The sequence below is a fragment of the Manis javanica genome, chromosome 18, assembly GCF_040802235.1.
Source record: "Manis javanica isolate MJ-LG chromosome 18, MJ_LKY, whole genome shotgun sequence".
NCBI lineage: Eukaryota > Metazoa > Chordata > Mammalia > Pholidota > Manidae > Manis > Manis javanica.
Genome location: NC_133173.1, coordinates 16,034,727 through 16,049,839, shown reverse-complemented (window position 1 = coordinate 16,049,839; position 15,113 = coordinate 16,034,727). Strand labels below are relative to the sequence as shown.

General features: G+C 39.3%; 1 protein-coding gene and 1 pseudogene across 8 annotated transcripts in view; one reads left to right on the top strand and one right to left on the bottom strand.

The window, feature by feature from the left end:
* The window catches only part of OTUD7A (OTU deubiquitinase 7A), a 374,155-nt gene that overhangs the window by 240,699 nt on the left and 118,343 nt on the right, over positions 1–15,113 (bottom strand). The gene's annotated exons all lie outside the window — the stretch shown is intronic.
* LOC108410353 (SWI/SNF-related matrix-associated actin-dependent regulator of chromatin subfamily A member 5 pseudogene) lies at positions 11,313–14,640 on the top strand (annotated as a pseudogene).

Here is a 15,113-nt window from a genome sequence, read left to right as displayed (position 1 = left end):
TCAGCCTTACCATCCACATCTGCTCCATCATTTCTCTTTTTCTCTACACATTCCTCAGTCCTCTGCCATCTATCTTCCACCCTTATTTCTCCCACCAAGTCTTGGGTTTATTTTACCTTCATTCTCCCATGATGTTAATGATCTCTGCTACGGACTTAATGTGCCCTCCAAAATTCATGTTGGTATCCTAACGTCCCATGTGAACATATTAGGAGGTAGGGCCTCTGGGAGGTGATTAAGGCACAAGGGTGGAGGCTTCATGATGGGATAGTGCCCTTCTAAGAAGAGACACAAGAGAGATGGTCTCCCCGCCATGTGAGGACACAGCTAGGAGGGGGCCGTCTGCAAACCAGGAAGAGAGCTCTCTCTAGAACATGCCATGCTGGCACCCTGCTCTCACACTTCCAGCCTCGAGAACTGTGAGAAATACTTTTTTATATTTTAAGCACCCAGTTTATGGTATTTTGTTACAGAGGCTCAAACTGACAGGATAATCCCCCATACTTAAAGTTCTTGCCACTGGCATAGCATTTCACTCTTCTCTCTTTCTCTCTGGTCACCATTTCCCACCGCCTGTAAGGCTGGTTCTCTTCTTTCTTTAACTGCTTTGCTTGACCCTCTGTCATGCCTTGTTTGCAAGAGGCCATCTTTCCACTTCCAAGGCTTCAAATACCTCTCACATGTTTGGCTCTGAAATCTCTTCCTTCTAGCAAGCCTATCAATTCAGACTCGTTCATTCCTCAGTTGTCTGCTGGGGAATTTTATTTCCCAGAACACACACCACAGCAACCACACTAGGTGACACAGGGTCACGTGTGGCTCCTGCAATGGCGGTACAGACTGGGCTTCAGGATGACCTGGGTTCAATCCCAAAACTGCTGTTTCTTAACTGCATGACCTTGGGCAGGGCACTTAGTCTCTAAACCTTGGTGTCCTTGTCTCCCACACTGGGGTAGTCACAGGATTGCCGTCATCACACAGCACTAAGCCAGTGGCAGGTACAGTGAACCTCGCAGGCTCTCTGGGGCGGACGGTGATGGAGGTAATTAAGGAAGGGGCAGGGATGCCCATGGATAGCTCAAGCTCAGACATGTGATGCTTTCTGCACTGGAGAAGAACTCAGCAGCTCCTTGATCAAGCTGCTGAAATATCATAGGAAAAAATATATAAACATAAAATAGACTTAGGACTGGATCCAAGATCCCTTTTTCTCCCTAAATGGTTGAAATCATCTCTTTAATCTAAAGCTTTCAGTGGGTGTTCCACACGAAGCCACTGGGATAGCACATCCATAGCATAATTTGGTTGAGCTGTGTTCAAGCCCTAGAAATTGATTTATCAGTTTAAATATCATTATTAGTTGATGTTTTAGTCAAATGCAGTTGGACCATGCCCGTTTTTATCCTTCTCTAAGGGAGACCCCTTTTTAAATCCCTACAGAGTTTTTCCATATTCAGAAATTAGGGGATATATTCTGATTCTGCATTTTAAAGGAGTAAAATATGCATGGAGTTGTTTATAGTAGCTTATTCATAACTGCCAAAACTTGGAAGCAACCAAGTAGGTAAATGGATTAAGCTGTGACACATTTAGACAATGGAATATTATTTCATACTAAATAGAAATTATCTGTAAAGCCACTAGAAGACATGGGAGAAACTTAGATGGATATTGCTAAGTGAAAGAAGCCAGTCTGGGGAGACCACATACTGTATGACTCTAATATGATTCTAATGATGTAACATTCTGGAAAAGGCAAAACCTTGGAGACAGTAAAAAACAAAATCACTCTTTCCCAAGGGTGAGGCTGGGGTTGGGGGGGGGCAGGGATGAATAGGGGGAGCAGAGTGGATTTTTAGGGCACTGAAGTACCCTGTATGATTCTGTAGTGGTGGACATGTCATATATTTCTTCAAACCCATAAAATGTGCAACACCAAGAGTGAACCCTAATGCAGACTGTGGACTTTGGGTGATGATGACATGTCAGTGTAGGTTCACCAATTGTAGTAAATATGCCACTCTCGTGGGGTATGTTGATCACAGGGGAGGATGTACGTGTGTGGAGGCAAGGAGTATACGGGAAATCTCTGTACCTTCGTCTCAGTTTTGCTATGAACCTAAAACTAACCTAAAAAATGACATCTATTAAAAAAAGTAAGACTTTTATTCCCAGTGAAAAAATAAGTAAGTAACAATCACACAGAAAGAGACATTTCCCTTTCTGCACCCCTTCTTGAATATGCGCTAGTCCTCCAGGGAGCAGAATCCCAGGCAGGAAAAGGTGAGATGCGTGAGAGAAGGCATAAGTCAAGCCAACCCCCATCCCTCATCTGCCCTGGAATTTCTTCATTGATATTAAAATCGCATCAGGAAGCAGAACCAGCATCTCCCCAGCCCCTCTCCATCTTCCCATGTTCACTTGCTTCACTCATTCACTCAGACAGATCACCTGGAGAATCAACAGAACATTTTGAACAGCAGGCACCTTGACCGCTGTTGGGAAGAAGGGCTCTGAACTGGTCTGCATGTGGAGAAGAACCGCAAGGAAAATGAGGCGTGTCTGGTGTGGCCCAGGGGAAGCCAGGGCCCAACAGCACAACCTGCCTCCTGGCTCAGTATGCTTTCCATGATGCCATGCTTCACACTTGTATCAAGGAGAGGATAAATTTAGTTGCGTAACTCCAGTTTAATAAGCTACCAAAGCACACAACTCACGTTAGAAAGCTAATCATAACATACGGCTAAAACCACAAAGTTGGTTCTTGGAGAAATATACTCCAGTTACCTGGAAAAGTTGCTATGCAAATTCCTAAGAATATCAAACAAGCATGCTCTTGACAAGTTTACTTTCTAAAGGTGACTCTACCAACTGCCTCACACTCCTTCATAAAATACTGTGGGGAAGTGCTGCATTAATAAAGCTGGACTTTGTCCAGTGTCTGCATTGGGTCTTTTTTTCCATCCCCTACTTCTAAATACGTTTTCCTCATAGAATGCTTGCTTTCAGTGTTACATTCTGTTTCCTTTGAGTATTACCCTGTAGACTGATTTTTTTTTTTTTGGCTGTTTTGCTATGGTTGCAATTTATCTTCCCAAACTGCAGCACAGATGTCCTCCCTGCAGCCACTGGCACAATCTAACTGCTCTTTCACACAGCAGCCAAAACACACGAAGTATAACTGGCTCAGTCTGCTGTAAAAAGCTCTTCAGCGGTGTCTTAGTTTGCCACGGTGAGCTCTGGAGTCCAAGCTATAATCCTGACTGACGATCCTGCTGGCTGCATGAACCTGAGCTCTACTTTAACGTTTTACTCACTGGATTGTTGTCAAGGTGCAATGAGGTCAATACGAAGGACTCAGCACAGAGCCCATCACCCCCACCCCTCAGGCTCATCATGGCCACGAGCAGGCAGATCTGGGCAGCTGTTTCTTCTGCTCAGATGCTTTTCCACCCATGTCCTCTTCTTCCTCAATGTGCACATCCTGCTTCTCTACCTGGTTCATTCCTACTGGCTCTTCAGAATTCAACTTAAACACTACTTCCTCCAGGAAGCCTTCCCAGGCTGTGCAGATGAAGTCAGGGCAGAATCTTGCTCTCTACTCTGCGTGTGCCCTCAACTCTTCATGGAGCAGATATCACATCTGTCATTTACCACTGTCTCTTCAGCACCAGCATCTAGCACAGCACAGGGCATAACAAGAGCTCAACAAATATCTATTAAATAAATTAAAGGTCCTGGCCAGAACTGTCGCTTGAGAGTTCAGCTTCAGAGTTCAGCTTCATAAAAAGAATTCAGGACTCAAGCCATATGTGGAGGAAACAAAATCAAAAGCCAAGAGGGAGAGGGAGATGCCAGCAGGCCATCCAGCTCCGGGGCATCCAGAGAAGACAAAAAACCATGGCATATGGAGACAGGACAAAATAGAAAAGCCGGACAAAAATGTTTCCGCAGGGAAAGATGCTTTCCAAACTAATGCAGAACTGAAAGGCAATGTCCATCAGAGATCCCATGCTGTGTCTTGGGGCACTGGATGCAATTACCTCAGACTATGAAGGACAGAACTGATACCAATAGTACTAACAATAAAAGCAGTGAGTATTTTTACATTTGTGGTTGTGGTAGCAGTGGGTGAGAGTATAACAAAATCAAGACTGGCCAGAACTTGCTAATTAAAGATTCTGGGAAAAGGTACATGGGAAGTCAGTATATTATTATGTATATATGTGTAGATGTTTAATATTTTCCATAGTTAAATGTTTAAAAATTTTAAAAAAGTCAGCAGAAAATAAACAAGAGGCACTGTGCTAAATAAGCTCCTTATATCTGTTAATATGCTTCCAAGAGTGGTCAAGAAAACTACAGAACAGGATAATAGTAAGGAAGGGTTTGGGTCAATATAAAGCTGGGCTAATCAGCACATAATGAAATAAATGTATGCCCACAGGGGCATTTCAGTTCCCAGGGAACATAGAAGCTCATTTAGTAAGTGGAGCTGGCAGAAAACAGACTTAACACCCTATCCCACCCCCACACAGAAATAAATTCCAGATAATTAAAGATATAAATTTTTAAACTTGAACTGTAAGTCTATTAGAAGAAAAATGCATTTAAGTATCTGTATGCCTTTGACATAAGGAAGACCTCTTAAGCAAAGCAAGATACCCAGAAGTTTTAAAGAAAATAATAAAAATATTTAACCAGATGCTTTTAAATATGGCAAGAACAAGTAAACAACGTAAAAAGACATTGATAGGTTTAGTAAAATAGTTCTAACACATATGCTCACAAAGTGCTAAAACCTCTCTAACCAAAGAGCTGCTATAAACTGCTCAGATAAGGACAGACAATCCCAAAGAGACTCAGGTAAAAGACATGTGCAGGCAATTTACAAAGCCAAAGGGCCATTAAGACCTAAAAAAGATGTTCACTCCAAGAAGTAGCCATGAAAAAGCAAGGCGAATTGCCAATGTGATATAATTTTCAACAGATTGGCAAGACAAACAATTGTTGATAACATACAGAATTAGAGGAACCGTAAGGAATTCTGCACACTTTGGGATCTTTGGTGGGAATGTGAATTTCTAAGCCCTTTTTGACAAGTAATCTGAAAACATCAATTCAAATTGAACAAAATAAAAACTTACTGACTCAGTGGTCATACCTGGGGAAATATCTCTTACAGGAGTAAAATCAGTGCTACAGTGGAAAGTGTTTAATGGTATCTAATTATAATTTTTTTAAATGGCAGAAACTGCAGATAGTAAGAATGCTTCTCAATGGAGAATAACTGGATAAACTGTATTCATATGCTTAAAAAATAACTCAGGCTTGATTTGTTGATCTGGAAGGACATTCATGATGTATAGTTTGCTGAGGAGAAAAACTTCAAGTAACAGGTATTGTATAAAATCACAGATACTTGGTTGTTAAAACAAGTACAAACACTCTTCTTGTAAGTATGAACACAGGTTATTTGTATATAACTTGTGTATAAATTATACAAATTATAATTTGTATGTAATAGCTAGTTATCTTATTTTTCACTGTCTCTTCAGTGCCAGTAATTTGTATAATATCTATTAGCTAAATAATTTGTATATAATTTGTATACAGTAATTTGTAATTACTAGTAATTTGTATATAATACCTGTTAGCTAAGGGAAGTATAAGTTGGGTGGCATTATTAACATATTTCCAAAGTGCTTTTCATTGTTTCACTGTCTATAAAAACTTCTATTACTTTTGTGATAAAAAAGTGAGAGTATTTTTATAAAAGGTGACATTTTGCCAGGGGACCCTGGCAAAGTGAAATTTTCAAGAAGGGGATGGTTGGTTGAGTCAAGAGCCAGGAAAGATGGAGCCTTGAGAGAGAAGGGTAAACAGGTACCCTGGGAACAGCAGAGAACAGGTCGGGAGTGGCTGGGGGTTTGGAGGGAACGATGAACATTCTGTGGCATCGGAGGCCACTGCTGTAGCCACTATCTTCCAGCTCTGTAATTAGCATCCTAACTATAAAGGGAAGAGGAGTAGAATTTGGTTGAAGATGGAGACCTGATCATGCATTTGGTCAGAATGGAGGGGAGTGGGGGACAGGGAGCCCTATGCCTCAGTCCCCAGACCAAACCAGCAATGTCACAATCTCAGAGGGTCCTAGAGGCCTTCTGCTAGAGCAATACAGGGAGTCCAGTAACTTCAACAACCAGGGAGGATTATCTGCTAACTAAGAAGTGCAGATAGTTTTCCTGGGAAGAAAGGACCGGTGACAGCCGGCTGGCCGCCCCATTGCCAGAGCACGTGCACACGCTGTTGCCTTTCTCTGCCAAGTGCAGCATGTTGTGAAGCCTGAAATCTAGACTGACAGGAAACATAATCCCCAAATGATCTTCTTTCCTGGGTTGGGAGGCCAACTGCTGCCCACCTGTGGCATGTGGACACTGCGGCCTGACCCCAGCTCAGGGAGGTACAGATGTGACCCTGTGGGTAGCAGGATAGGTTCAGCACCTGCATCTTTTACACCTTTCTACTCTTTCAGCCTGGGTGCAGAAAAGCCAAGAAGACTTTCTGGTTTTAAGACTACAAACTGTTCCTGAGGTGAGGATTTTAAATGTCCATTTATACCTTCCTCAAGCCACTCCCATACTGATGCTAGGCTCCCACGAATGCCACATGCCTGTGGCCAGACTGAATGAGGTGGTCTCTGGGGAAGCCTAGAACCACTCTCCACTGGGTAGGGGCTTCAGAAAGACCAGGGACTTGCAAAAATATGCATTCTTGAGGAATAACATAGACTTATCAAAGGGGAACTTCTGAGGGTGGGTCTGAGGAAGTGTGCATTTTTACAAGCACCTGAGGTGTGTTTATGCCATTCAGCTTTGATCAAATGACTTTGGAAACCACAGTGATGAATGAAGCCAGTGCAGGAACCTGATGAACACCTATGTGCTGATTCACTTGTATAAAGGAGACAATTCGAGCTCTGCTGTCTTTCAGACATTGGCTGTTGTTTGATACTTAAATATTGGATTCAGTTCCCAAAAACAACTGGATTTTTACCCTTGCCTATGCCCTTCCTTAAAACAAACAAACCAAACAAGAACAAAAACCAAAACCAAAAAAACTCCAAAGAAATGAAAAACACATAAAAAAACAAAACTTAAAGTAAATGGAGCATCTAAAAAGTAGTCACAGGTCACTGTAAAATCCGGGAGGAAGGTAACAGCACTGGCTAATTTTAGTCTTTAATTACTGTCTAATGCATACTGTCATTTCTATGGTGACATGAAAATAAAAAACAGCATAAAACTTTCAAACAATTACAAGGGAATAAAAATAAATTCAAGTGCCACGTTTGTTCACCACTATCTTCTGAGCGCCCACCACGGGCCAGGACCTATTTGAGGGCCTTGAGATACGCTGTGGACAAACAGGCAGAAACTCCCATGGGGTTTCCTAACAGAGGCAGAGAAGTGCACACATGGCACCATAATCAGTGCACTGCACAGGATGGCACAAGGTGACTAACCACCACAGAACAGGGTCAAGGGTGGGAGGGCCACGGGTATGTTTGAGGACTTCAGATGGGCAGGTGTGTCTGGACCACACAAAGCAAGGGCTAGGTAAGAGCTGAGGCCCATACAATATCAGGGGAGTCAGGTCAGCAGGCCTCTGGGGTCTCCCTACAGGCCAGGACCTCAAGGCTCCCACCAAGACCTCGGCCTCCAGGTACCCTACGCATCATGGCTTTGAGGGTCCCCACATACACCACGGTTTCAAGGGTCTCCCTGAGGCCACGGCCTTGAGGATCCCTCTAAGCACCACAGCACTCACAGCCTTCACTTTGTGTGAAATGAGGGGCCCAGGCAGGCTTTGCAGCTGAGTAACATGATGGAGCTTATATGCTAAGAGGCTCGTTTTGGCTGCGCGTAGAGAGCAGATGGTCGGGGGAGGGTGGGAAGTGGGAAGGAGGAGAGAAGCAGGGAGATGAGTCAGGAGGCCACCGCCATAGCCGGAGGAAGCGGGAGAACGTCCGGGCCAGGAAGGCAGCAGTGGGGGCGGGAAGAAGTGGCTGAATTCTGGATACATTTTGAAAAATCAATGTTAAAAGGAACCCAAAAGAAGGCAACAAACAAGGGTGGGGGGAGCAGATGTGAAACAAGTCAAAAGCACAAGAAAGATGGGTAGATTTAATGCTAAATGTGTTGCTAATTAAATTCAATGTAAAGACACCAGATGCTCCAGTTAAAAGCAATAAATTGGTAGACTGAGTATAAAAATGCAACAATACGTTTATACAAGACATCTAAAATGTAAAGACAGAGAAAATATAAAATTAAGAAGGTAAATAAGAAATACACTATGCAAATTACACTCAACAGAAAACTGGTGTAGCTATGTTAATATCAGTCCAAAGAATGGACTTTGAGGTAAAAAGCATTTACTGGTGATGAAGAGAATTATGTCATAATGATAAAATCAGATATAATAAGAGTAGAGACATAAAAGATTTGAACATACTATTGATAAACTTTGCCTAAAGGACATATAAAATTATATTCCCAAGAGCTGCAGAATACAGTGTTTCAGTACACATTGAACATTTACAAAATATTTACCATATTTGAGGACATAATGCATATCACCAAAAATTTCAAAGGATTAAATCACACACCATTCTCTGACCATAATACAAGTTAGATAACTAACAAATCCTCATTTAGTTAGAAATTTAACACATACTTCTAAATAATCCATAGGACTTGCTTTAAAATAATACAGTAGGATGGTGTGTCAGCAGGCAAAGATATAGAAAAAACAAGATTGGCCACAACTAGATAATTATAGAAGCTGAGTGGTGGGTATGTGACGATTCATTATACTATTCTTTCTATGTTTACAGACTTTGAATATTTTCCATAGTTACATGTTAAGTAAAATAAAGTCAGTGAAAAAGCCACTATGAAAGATAAAATGCAATAAATAAACTAATGAAAGAAGAAATCATAACTGCAATAATAAAATATTTTGAACTAAATGATAATAAAATATTTCATATAAAAATTTGTGGGATACAGTAAAAGCAATAGAGGGAGTGTTACTGCTTTAAATGTATATATATAAGAAAATAAGACAACCAAAAACTCATGAGCCAGCCATTTCAATAATTTAGAAAAAATTAGCAAAATAAACACAAGAAATTAGAAGACAATAAGATCAGAAATGAATAAAATGAAAAACAGATGGTAGATAAGATCAACAAAATCAACCATTAGTTTTATGAAAACAGGTATACTATTGATAAGCCTCTAATAAGAATACTGTGCAAACAAATTGGCAAAAAAGGACAAAATGGACAAATTTCCAAAAAGAAAACTTATCAAAATTGACTTTAAATGATCAAAAGCCTAAATTATCCTATAACTGTTAAACAAATTAAATCAATAGACAAAGACTTCTTTATCTAGAAAAGGATGTCGACGTCCACGTTGTTTCTTCAACAAATGAAGAAACAATTCACTGTTATAAAATCTAGCCAGGGTGCAAAATAAGAGGGTATAATCCTCAACTTCTGTTGTGAAATAGGCACCTAATCTTGGTATGAAAAGGTGACACTGGTAGTAAGAAGGAAATTTAAAAAAAACATAACATGGCAATTTCAGTCACAAAGATCAATGATATACATTTACTATAAATACATCATGACAAAAAGGTTAATCACAGGAATGAACAGATGGTTTAGCATTATAAAACTGACCACATCCACAGGATTAGGAGAGATATAAATAAAATAATCATATTTCAATGCATGTAAGCAGAAAAACATTTTTAGAAACTACATTTAAGATTTTATAGAACTTAACAATTAGAAATAGAACGAAATTTCTTTAATCCTGACGTAAGTTTCCTTAAAAAGAAAAAATAGCACAAATGTTCATATTTGTAAAATGTCAAAAGCTTTTCCTACCACAGTAAAATAGAACTGAATTCAAACATGTAAATAATTAAGTGTTAATGGACTAGACTCAAGTTACCCATAGAGCATTCATTTCAATTAGAAGTCAGAGTGTCCAACTATAAAGAGAGATTCATTTTAAATGTAAAGACAAAGGTAGCTTGAAAATAAAAAGATGGAAGAATATATACCATATAAATTGTAAACACAAGAAAGGTGAAATGACTATTAATATCCGACAAGATACGGTTCAAGGGAAAAAAATGTATGATTAGAGATAAACATTTCATTATGATGCAAACATCAATTCACCAGGAAGACATGAACCTATATAATAATACATATGTGCAAATATACTACTTCAAGATACATAAAGTAAAATATAAGAAATGGAGATACAGGCAAGTTTACAACCATAATGGATGGTTTTATTATCTCATTCACAAACAATTGCTAAACAACTAGGTCAAAAAAAATTAGTAAGTATACAGAAGATCTGAATGCCGCCATCAGCAAAAATGACCCAATTACTATTTATGGAACACTCTACCTCAAAAACTGCAGAGTATACATTATTTTCAAGTGCAAAAGAACATTCATTTCTTGGCTAACAGGCCATGTGCTCAGTCACAAAACGTATCTCAATGAAATTCAAAATGCTGAAATACTACAGAGTATGTTCTATGACAATGGAGCTAAATGGGCAATCATCACCAATAAAGTCTGAAAAACATCTGAAATATTTGGCAACTAAAGAGTACACATGTGAGTAACTCCCATCAAAGAGGAAATCACATGGAAAGTTAGAAAATATTTCAGATCAGAAGATGAACAGATAACATATCAAGTTGGAACAAAGGAGAAATCACAGGGAACTTAGAAAATACTTGAAGATAGTAAAAACATCAAAATGTTGGTCATGCAGTTAAACTGTGCTTTGAGTAAAATTTATAGTATTAAACATACAAGAAAAGAACAAATGCTTAAATCAGTGATCTAGGTTTCTACCTTAAGTATCTTTGTAAAAAGATAAGCAAATCAGAACCAAAGTAAGTAGAAGGAAGGAAAATACAAAGAGCTGAAATCAGTGAAAAAGAAAATGAAGGAAAAAATGAGAGAATTGAAGAAACTAAAATTTGGTTCTTTGGAAAAGTTACTAAGATATTAAAAGTTATATAACAACTAGCAAGATTGACGGGAGAGAAAGAGGAAAAGTGAAAGGGGGCTAGAAGCTCAGGTTCTACAGACATAAAAAGGATAATAAAGGAATATGGTATATAATTAGTATAATAAATTAGACAATTTAGATGAAATGGACAAACTTCTTTAAAAACACAACTAAATGTGACATAGGATGAAATAGAAAATCTGAACAGCGTATTTTATTCTGACTCCCTCTTCATTAAGGAAGTTACAGTCATTGTGGAAACCTTAACCTATAAAAAAACAGCCATCTCGCGGCCTTGGCCACCAGCGGCGTGAGCGGCGGCAGCAAAGGCAGCCCCTCTGCAGCCGGCGGGGGCCCCGCGTACCCTGAGGTGGAGGCATGTCCTGGAAGGCAAAAAGACATCCAAGGGCCAGATCCTACTTATGAAGAAAAAACACAACCTGTCCGAGCAAATAGGTTTGAGTACTAATTAAAGCAAATAGAGCTGTTTGCCCATTTTATTCAGCCTGCTACTCAGAAGACTCCAACCTCACCTTTGAAAATGAAACCAGGGTGCCCACGAATATAAAAGGATGAGAAACAGAACTTACTATCAGTAGGCGACTAGGCGACTGCCAACACCGTAGAACAAACAGAGAAAGAGCAGGATGAACAGAAAGCTCCCAAGCAACCAACATTTGCACTCAATTTGAAGACTCTGTGTGCGTCGTATGTAAAATGAGGTAAACTGAGAGATTATCAGGTTCAAGGATTAAATTGGCTCATTTCTTTGCATGAAAATGGCATCAATGGTATCCTTGCAGATGAAATGGGTCTGTGAAAGACTCGTTAAACAGTTTCTCTTCTTAGGTACATGAAACACTGTAGAAACATTGCTGGTCCTCATATGGTTTTGGTTCCTAAATCTACATTACACAACTGGATGAGTGAATTCAAGAGATGGGTACCAACACTTAGGTCTGTTTGTTTGATAGGAGATAAAAAAGTTGCTTTTGTCAGGGATGCTTTATTACCAATAAGAATGGGATGTATGTGTAACATCTTATGAAATGCTTATAAAAGAGAAGTGTGTTTTCAAAAAATTTAATTGGAGGTACTTAGTTATAGATGAAGCTCACAGGATCAAAAATGAAAAATCTAAGTTATCAGAAATAGTGAGGGAATTCAAGACTACAAATGGATTATTATTAACTGGAACACCTCTTCAAAACAACTTGCATGAGCTCTGGTCAATTTTTTGTTGCCAGATGTCTTTAATTCAGCCAATGACTTTGATTCCTGGTTTGATACAAATAATTGCCTTGGGGATCAAAAGCTAGTTGAGAGGCTTCATATGGTTTTGCACCCATTCCTCCTTCGAAGACTTAAAGCTGATGTTGAAAAGGGTTTGCCCCCAAAGAAGGAAGTAAAAATCTATGTGGGTCTCAGCAAAATGCAGAGGGAATGGTATACTCGGATATTAATGAAGAACATAGATTTACTAAACTCTGCAGGGAAGATGGACAAAATGAGGCTGCTGAGCATCCTGATGCAGTTGAGGAAATGCTGTAATCACTCGTATCTCTTTGATGGAGCTGAACCTGGTCCACCTTATACCACAGATATGCATCTAGTTACCAACAGTGGAAAATGGTGGTATTAGACAAGCTGTTCCCTAAATTAAAAGAACAAGGTTCACGAGTACTAATCTTCAGTCAAATGACAAGGGTGTTGGATATTCTGGAAGATTACTGTATGTGGAGAAATCATGAGTACGCAGATTGGATGGGCAGACACCTCATGATGAGAGACAAGAGTCCATCGATGCATCAATGAACCAAACGGCACAAAGTTTGTGTTCATGTCAAGCACTCGTGCTGGTGGTCTTGGCATCAATCTTGCTACTGCTGATAGTAATTTTGTATGATTCGGACTGGAATCCCCAAGTACATCTCCAGGATATGGACCGAGCACGCAGAACTGGACAAACCAAGACAGTCAGAGTGTTGTGCTTTATAACTGATAACACTGTAGAAGAAAGAACAGTGGAATGTGCTGAGATGAAACTCAGACTGGATTCAATAGTCATTCAACAAAGAAGGCTTGTGGATCAGAATCTGAACAAAACTGGCAAAGATGAAATGCTTCAAATGATTAAAAATGGGTCAGCACGTGTATTTGCTTCAAAGGGAAGTGAGGTCACTGATGGAGACACTGATGGTATTTTGGAAAGAGGTGCAGGGAAGACTGCAGAGATGAATGAAAAACTCTCCAAGGTGGGTGAAAGCTCACTCAGAGACTTTACAGTGGGTACAGAATCGAGTGTTTATAACTTTGAAAGAGAAGATTATAGAAAAAAACAAATGATCGCTTTCACAGAGTGGACTGAACCACATAAAAGAGAAAGAAAAGCCAACTATGCTGTTGATGCCTATTTTGGGGAAGCCATTCGTGTCAGTGAACCTAAAGCACTAAAGGCTCCTCGACCTCCGCAACAATGTTCAGGATTTCCAGTTTTTTCCCTCCACGTGTATTTGAATTACTGGAAAAGGAAATTCTGCATTACAGAAAAACTATTGAGTACAAAGTACCTGGAAATCCTGACCTACCAAATGCAGCACAAGCACAAAAGGAAGACCAGCTTAAAATTGATGAAGCTGAACCCCTTAATGATGAAGAATGAGAGGAAAAAGAGAAGCTTCTAACACAGGGATTTACCAACTGGAGTAAGAGAGATTTTAACCAGTTTCTCAAAGCTAATGAGAAGTGGGGTCCATGATGATATTGAAAATATAGCAAGAGAACAGAAAGAAAAACTCCAGAAGTTGTTGAATACTCAGCTGTGTTCTAGGAAAGATGCAATGAACTCCAAGGCATAGAGAAGATTATGACTCAGATTGAAAGGGGGGAGGCAAGAATTCAAAGAATTAGTATCAGAAAAGCACTTGACACAAAGACTGGACAGTACAAAGCACCTTTCCATCAGATGAGAACACCATATGGTACGAACAAAGGAAAAACCTATACTGAGGAAGAGGATCGTTTTCTGATCTGTATGCTGCACAAACTTGGACTTGACAAAGCGAATGTTTATGATGAATCACGAGAGTGTATTGGCAACTCTCCACAGTTCAGCTTTGACTGGTTTCTTAAGGTCAGAACAGCAATGGGGCTCCAGAGGAGGTGTAATGCCTTAATTACCTTGCTTGAAAGAGAAAACATGGAACCAGAAGAAAAAGAGAAGGCAGAGAAAAAGAAAAGAGGATCAAAGCCTTCAACTCAGAAACGTAAAATGGATGGAGTACCTGATGGTAGAGGAAGGAAAAAGAAGCTGTAACTATGAATACATATTTGTTTCATAATCACTAACTTTAAACTAATAGTTCTTTCATTTATGGGTCCTCATAAAATGTACTGTGCAATGCTCAATTATGTCATTCAGAGACATCAGGTTCATCTGTTTACTGAGCTAGAAACAGGATGTAGGTTCACTTTTTTAAATGCAACAGCTGTTGTGAAATTTTTTATCAACACTTGAGGTAATAAAACAGGCTTCATTTATTAATAAAAAAATAGACATGGATGACTTCACTTATGAATTCTACTGAATATTTAAGGGAGAAATAATGCCAACCTTACATACACTAAAAATAGAAGAGAAGGAAACACTTTTAAACTTGTACAAAGGGCAGCCAACATTAGAGAATATTAAAAGAAAGTAAAGATCAATAACCATCATGAACAAAGACATAATCGTTCATACCAAAATACTAGTTGGATCTTGCAATATGTGTATACATAAAAAAGAATCATAACCAAGTATAATGTATCCCAAGAATGCAGGGGCGTGTTATTATTCAAGAACCAATCAATATGACTTACCATATTAGCAGGAAAAAGAGAAAAAAAAACATTGGACTAAATTGAACAGGTATTCATGTACTTTTTAAGAAAAAAAAATCTTGAATAAACAAGAATTTCCTCACTGAATACAATTACATTCACTTAAAAAAA